The sequence below is a fragment of the Mus pahari genome, chromosome 4 (assembly GCF_900095145.1).
Source record: "Mus pahari chromosome 4, PAHARI_EIJ_v1.1, whole genome shotgun sequence".
In the NCBI taxonomy this organism is placed as follows: domain Eukaryota; kingdom Metazoa; phylum Chordata; class Mammalia; order Rodentia; family Muridae; genus Mus; species Mus pahari.
The window spans coordinates 32,620,176-32,627,441 of record NC_034593.1 but is presented as its reverse complement, the minus strand read 5'-3'; the positions used below and the strand labels follow the sequence as shown (position 1 = coordinate 32,627,441).

At 46.7% G+C, this 7,266-nt stretch overlaps 1 pseudogene; it reads right to left on the bottom strand.

Moving 5' to 3' along the window:
• Nucleotides 1–6,174: 6,174 nt before the first annotated feature.
• LOC110320755 lies at nt 6,175–7,004 on the bottom strand (annotated as a pseudogene).
• Nucleotides 7,005–7,266: the final 262 nt, after the last annotated feature.

Below are 7,266 nucleotides of genomic sequence, written 5' to 3'. Positions count from 1 at the left end.
TGGAGCATGTGTACTTATTACCAGTTGGAAGATCTTCTGGGTATATGCCCAGAAGAGTGGTTTATTTATTTATTGTATTTATGTGTATGGGTGTGTGCCTAAAGGCATCTATGTGTACCATATGCTTGCAGTGACAGGGGAGGCCAGATGAGGGCAGCAAATCTCCTGGAAGTAGCTCTCCCGCCCTGACTTTCAGCATTTTTTAAGTCTAAATATTTTAGAGAAGGGAACTTGGGAGAATTTTTTATCCAATTTTTTAAAATTTATTTTACCTCCCGGAGGCACATTTTCCCCCTCCTTCCTCTCCTCCCAATCCCTCCCTCCGTCATCTCCCTCCCCCCCCACCCTCTCCAATCCTCCCTTCCTCTCTTTCTCTTCAGAAAAGAGAGGGCCTTCTCTGGATATCAATCCACTTTGGCATATCAAGTCCTACCGGAGGGGGACCGGGCTCCTCTTCTATTGAGGCTAGGCAAGGCAGCCCAGTTAGGGGAAAGGAATCCAAAGGCAGGCAACAGAGTCAAAGGTGGCCTCTGCTCCAGTCGTTAGGGGTTCACCATGAAGATCAAGTTACACAGCTGTTCCACACGTGCAGTCAGTCCTGTGCATGCTCTTGGGTTGGCAGCCAGTCTCAGTGAGCCCCTGTGGGCCCATGTTAGTTGATCCCGTAGGTTTCCTTATGTTGTCCTTGGCCTCTCTGGCTGCGTCAATCCTTCCTCCCACCCTTCAGTGGGATTTGGGGGGGGGGGGGAGTTTTTAGAAACACATTAATGAACAACAGTGAAATAGCATCTAACGTAATTGTCCTGCAGTGCACTTGGCAGTAGCTTTGATCTTTTAATAGCTCAGTTTTATCTAAGAACAGCAGTTCAGCTTTCCACCCTGCTGTGCACATTTGTGGGAGCCATAGAAGTTGTGTGTATATCGATGTCTGCAGGCAGGGGAGGGGAGGCGGCCCAGTGGTTAAAAGCACTTGCCGCTCTTCTAGATGGTATCTAGTTCTGTTCCCAGTACTCATGCCTGGTAGCTCAGAACTGCCAGTAACTCTGGTTCTGGGGATCCAACACCCTCTTTTGGCCTCTGCGGGCACCGTATCACACACATGTGACATACACTCACATAGACAGATATACATACAAGGTAATTTAGTAAATCAATGGTGAGCATGAGCAAACATAACTAACTTGTGGGTAGAGTGCTAGCCTAGCATGTGTGCCTGAGTTCCTGGGTTGGGGCCTCAGCACTGCTCAACGGGACATGGTGGTGTATACCTGCGATTCACTGGAGGTGGAGGCAGGAAGAGCAGGAGTTCAAGCTCATTCTTGGTTACACAGTGAATTGGAGCCCAGTCTGACTTGTATGAAAACTTGTTTTTGTTTGCTTGTTTATTTGTTTTGTTCTGTTTTGCGGTTTGCTTTTTTTTTTTTAATAGGGCAAGAGCATCATCTCCCTAGAAAGGCGCCCCTCCCCCCCCACCCCCCCACCCCCACCCCCGCCTGCTGCCTGCAGCCTGCGCTGTGTGTGGTCATGGTGGAGCTCGGGGGCAGATCAGAAGCCTCTGGAAGGAACAGCGCACTCTTCAGGGGCTGTAGAACTTTGCCCAGCAACTGTGTCCACACACACGACTAAACACATCATCGGCACCTTCTCTCTGTGGCCAGCTTTGAATTTGGCAGTTGAGTAGCTGGCTGTAGCAAAGAACGGAACCATGGCTTCCGAGCCCCCTCCCTTGCCCCTGCCCCCTGACCCACAGGAGGAGCTCAGAGCAGGAAAACTGAGACTCCATTTTCACTCATGTGTAAACCACAATCGAAGCGCACAGTTCTTCGTGCCACTCCAAATGACCTTCGTTCTCCCGTCTGAACTACTGCAGTTTGTTCTGATTTGGTACTGCAGCAGTTTATCGGCCACTTTGTTTTATGAACTGATTTCAGGAGCACTTTCATAAATAATATGCACTAAAGAGCATGGCTTAATTTCCAGTTCAGTAATCAAGTTCTAAGAACAAAAGGTATGAAGTAAGTCAATCACAGAGCAACAGCAATGCGCGCGCGCGCGCGCACACACACACACACACACACACACACACACACACACACACCACCCCTACCACCAAACTGTCAATTGATCTGTTTTCTTGGAGAAATGTGTATTCTTTTCCAATATTAGCCCTGTAGGGGCTATGAGAAGATGGTATGACAGTCTGTTCTCTCCTTCCACCACATGGGTCAAAGGGATTGAACTCCGGGAGTTAAATTTGTCCTCAACTGTCTTTACAGGCTCAACCACTTCATTAGTCCCCAAAATAGCATTTAGCATTAAACTCTAGATAAATGGAAAAGAACTAGAAATGCATAAGAAAGAAAATGTACCCATGATGCATTGTAAGAAACACGGCGCCATGGTTTGTGTGGATTTAAGCAGGAGGCATTTTGTGGCTGTGCACAGGTTTTTCCGCTTACCTTCTGGAGAGTAGACTCTGAGACAGATGTTACCGGCTAAAGTCATGGCTAGGCTTCATGCCTTCTGGGGGACATTCAGCCCAATCCATTTCCGTAGCCTTTCTGACTCGGTCCAGAGGACACCTTCACTCGTAGGCTTATGTCACCTTCCATTTTCAGTACTAGCAGAGTCCAGCTCAGTCCCTCTCTGACCTTGTCCATTACCACAGACTTCTCGGGCTCCCCCTCTTCCCATTTTAAGAACTATGCATTTGCACCAGTCCTTTCTGGATAATCCTACTGTTTTGAAGAACACGAGCTCCTTATCATCCTGTTTCTCTACAGTTTTAACTCCCTATAACTGTATGTCAGCCTCTGATGGTGAAATTGTCCCTGTAAAGAATGCTGCCCACAGCCCTGAGGCCACTGTGGTTACACTCCCAGCCCCTGCACTCCCTGTGGTCACAGAGAGCCAAGCCTTGGAGAGTGGGTACGAGTGATAAAGAACAACTCATGCCCACCTCCCAAGCCTGCGGTGGGCAACGCCATTGACCATGCCCAGGGCCCTAGGTGACTATGAAAACCAGGACATAGAGAGCGTGTGTTTGCTTGTGAGTGATGAAGCGCATGGAGTAAAGTGTGGAACGCCTTAGATGTAATTGGCTGAATTTAGCTTAAAAACCCCAGTCTGGCACAGCAAAATTGCTCGACTCCCGAGGGCCCAATGGAGACAACATCGAGTGGAGAAACAATCCACGGTCTCCACGCAGGCGGCAAGCCTGCACCACTATGGCTCGGTTCCAGAGGATCCGAAAGCAAGGAACACGGAGTGGTGTTTGCCTGTGCGCTGCCAGAGTCAGGCCACGCCCGCCAGCCCAGAAAGGTTAGTGAGGAGTGTGTGTGTAAAAGAGTGCAGGCCTGTTCCACCATTTATTTGCTTTTTGTTGCTTATGAATAAATAAAAAAGTGTTAGAACCTTTCCCACCAAGTTTTGCTTTCCACACCGTTTTACCGCAGTTCGAGACAGTCCCACGAGCTCATATGTTTGACACTTGGTCCCTACTTAGTCCTGGTGAGGTGGAAGGTTTCAAAACCTTTAGGAGATAAAGGAAGTGAGCCACTAGGGGCTGCCCCAAGTCTCTCCCACTCTCTGCTTTCTGATTGTTATTGTAATGTGGCCACATACTGCAAACTTCTCCCACTATGACTTCCAACCATGGCCAAGTGCAATCCCCTGACCTAGGAGCCAAGAGAAAACTTTCTTGGCTTAAATTGCTTTTCAGGCATAGCAACAAGAAAAACAGGGCTGCATGCGACTTAAGACATTCATCATGTTTGGGGATTCAGATGGGGACACTTTTCTGTCTGCTACACATAGAGAATTAAGAAATGTGGGCAGAGCTAGCCATCTTGACAGCTGGCTGGTGAGAGCTTGGGGCCTTTGATTTATTGTTCTCTCAATGTAGAGCACAGTGCAGTTCTGGAAGTCCCGTCAGCCTTGGGAACCAAGGGGAGTAGCAGCTACTTCCTCAAAGGTTTTACCTCTTGCCTTTGCTTGCGTCTTGTGGATTCTGTGACTATGTTCTCCATCTCTCCGTGGCTCTCACGGAACCATGATGATTTCCACTAATTCTGCTCCTTTTTCCACCCCATGTCTGTTTCTGCTCAAAGATAACCTCTTCCTCCCTCTGGAGTTTCTTTCCTCTACACACTTAAAACAAGGGCAGTGGGTGACGCTTGGCCTGAGATTGTCTTTGAGCACAGCTGACCGGCTCCCTGGGAAACAGAGTAGAAAGCACACACAGTGTACACCCAGCCTATGGAGCTGCGTCTCTACCAGCATGGGAGGGACCCACTTCAACAGCCTTTGGGAGCCAGAGGGGAGGGAGAGGATGGAGTGTCGTGTGGGATGTGAAGTCATGATAAAGTTAAAAAACCCTCGTTTGTTTCATGCCCTTAGAGGTACATTAGAAATATAATTTTTATAAAATTTTCTGCATACGATTCCATTGGAAGACATGCGAGCAGATAGCTCCGTGGATTTCTGAGTAACACTTCAGGTCAGGCAGGGCTCAGGTCCAATGTTAGAAATATTTGAAAAATCCTTTGTAGGTTTTCATTGGCATTATTTTCTGATAGGATCAAGGTTTTAGTTTGACAAAATTACCTCCTGAGATATTCACTCATCTGTCCATTCTCACCACTCATGTGGGAGGCACACAGTCTCTTACCACGGATCTTCTATATAGAAATTATTTGCATTTCTCTGGTTCTGGAGACTCTACATTTTCACATTTTCTATGAATTTCCTATTTTAGCTATGGAGTGTTACATTATTACTCATCTTGGGACCTCGGTTATGTCTGTGACGTAATTGTTGTTTGTCGTGGCTTTTCTACTTGGAACCTCTTTCTGCCCCTTTGTGTGCCTTTTCTGCTTTAGGCTGTGCTTCTGATTCCACCTGTGAGGTGACTTTTGTGACTTAAAAACAAATAAAAGAGATATAGAAAAAGAAACCAGAGGTGAGAGTGACCCCCCCCCCCAATAGGTTCTGACAGTAGAAACTGTTTCAATAGAACCCTGAAGCTAATTCTCCAGGAAGTGGACCACTCACCCACCGGGATCTAGGGATGGCTTAGGCACAGGCTGGTTCAATTCTCAGCCTTTTCCTGACCCCTAGTGGCCATAGCTTCCCAATATTCTGTACCACAGTTCCTGCTGTGACCTAAAGCCAGGGGCTGAGACACCATACTCATCTCCCAAATTCTTTGAGCAGTTTTATGACCACTGAACTCCGTGTAATAGCACTATTTCAATTTGAATAACCTGAAGTTCCCTGCGTTTCTACGTGAGCCAGCTGTTACGCCATCCCTTTAGTGTAAAGCGAGGTCTTTTCTCTGATGTGGCGGCCCACAGTGACATCTATCTCTCGGCTTTTTTCACTTAGTGTGACTGAGCAGTGACCCCAGGGTTCCACAGGAGCTAGGAAAGCAGTCTGCCACTGAGTTGCTCCAACCAGATGGTAGTCTGGTGTAAACAGTTTAGTTCATGTGTAATTTACATTTAAAACTCACTCATTGGAAATGGAGAATTCAGTGAGCACCACCAACTTACAATGGACTATTACAATTAAGTGCTGGGCTTCTAAGCCATTGCTCTGTTTCTCCCAGAATGCAGCGGGGGCACTCCACTTTGGATCAACTTTGCACACCTCCCCCACAGTACAGTAGGTAGTACATGCTCTGCTGTGACAGTTTACCTTGCTCTTCACTATGTTTTTTGTTTCACAGTAGTGCAGAGAGTATCATTCTGCTCAGAGCTAAGTAATATCCCACTGTGTGGACATACCACATCTTGCCGCCAACTCATTAGCTGTCTGGTGAATATTTAGCTGGACATATGTTTGCAGATTTTCTGGGCACACACCCAGGGGCTGGATCATGTGATAACACCACATTTAATCATTGGAAGAGTTGCCAGACTGACTGCCTGGGCAGCTAGCCCGCTTAACATCCTCTCCATCAGTTTAATACTCCCAGAGGAATGTTGTGCACTGTAACCACAGCTATTCCTGTTTATAGCAATGGCTCTGCTCTGGAGCACTGGTGCCTTAAAGGTCCTTCTTACCTACCCTCACTCTTTCCTCTCTTTCCTCCTTCCCTCCCCCTTTCTTCTTTCCTTACTTCCTTTATTATTTTTTTCAAGCTCTGATTATTTATTTGTTACTCTTAAAGGCTTATGATTGCCTGGGTTCAGACTTAGAAGTAGATGGCCTCTGAGGACAGCCTGCATCTCTAGGTGATCTGTTCCTGGTGGTTTTCTTTGGCTTCCTTCATTCTCTTAGCCAAAAGCTAAGCACGTGCTGTACTTCCTCCTGATTTTTCTCAGTGTGTTGTCTCTTCAGAGCAGTACGTTGATGCTTGTGTTGCAGGGCACGTGGACTAACATTCGCTGAATCCAGATGCTCTGGTTCCTAGGCTTTCTCACAGCTTCTTGGTAGACATCATCTTCTTCAGAGACTGAAAGGTTTTAGGGTTCTGGTAGCTCTTCTGGGCCCTGCCCACTACGGACGGTAGTGTCTGTCAGCCCAGGAACATCCTTCCCTCTTTATTTTCCCCTCTTTTTCTTTCTTTCTTTCTTTCTTTCTTTCTTTCTTTCTTTCTTTCTTTCTTTCTTTCTTTCTTTCCTTCCTTCCTTCTTTCTTTCTTTCTTTCTTTCTTTCTTTCTTTCTTTCTTTCTTTTCTTTTCTTAAGAACCAATTTGAGAACACTTTAATTGACACCCACAACGCATCAGTAAACAAACTTGCATTTCTCCTCTCATTCCCTTTGGTCTGCAGCAAGAATGCCCCTGACTCAATAGCAAGCACACTCTGCCATGGGTCAAGATGCCTTGCCTCATGGGAAGACCTTGCTTGTTATTCTCGCCATTGATTTGGACTACATAATACTTCCACTCTTCACCCAGGACATCAGCAGCTACTTCTGTGACCATGCGCTTCTCATAGAAAGCATGCAGCTTGCATTCATAAACTACGTCAATGAGTTTCTAACAGCTGGTGGCTGGAAAGGGAGTTATTCAGCTTCAGCTGGACAGATCCTACCTCCTACTTCCTATCTCCAACTTCTTGCCTCAGGACCCCAAGGGCTCTGAGCAATTACAAGGGTATGGCATGAACCTGGCTTTCCTTCTGCTTTTTACACCTCATCTAATCACTCTGGTTTGTTCTCAGTGCTATTTAATACATAAATGAAGAAGTTCCAATTCTCAAAAGAATCAGGACTCTGTGGTATGATCGATCCTCATATGGGGTAGCATGTTACTGGAG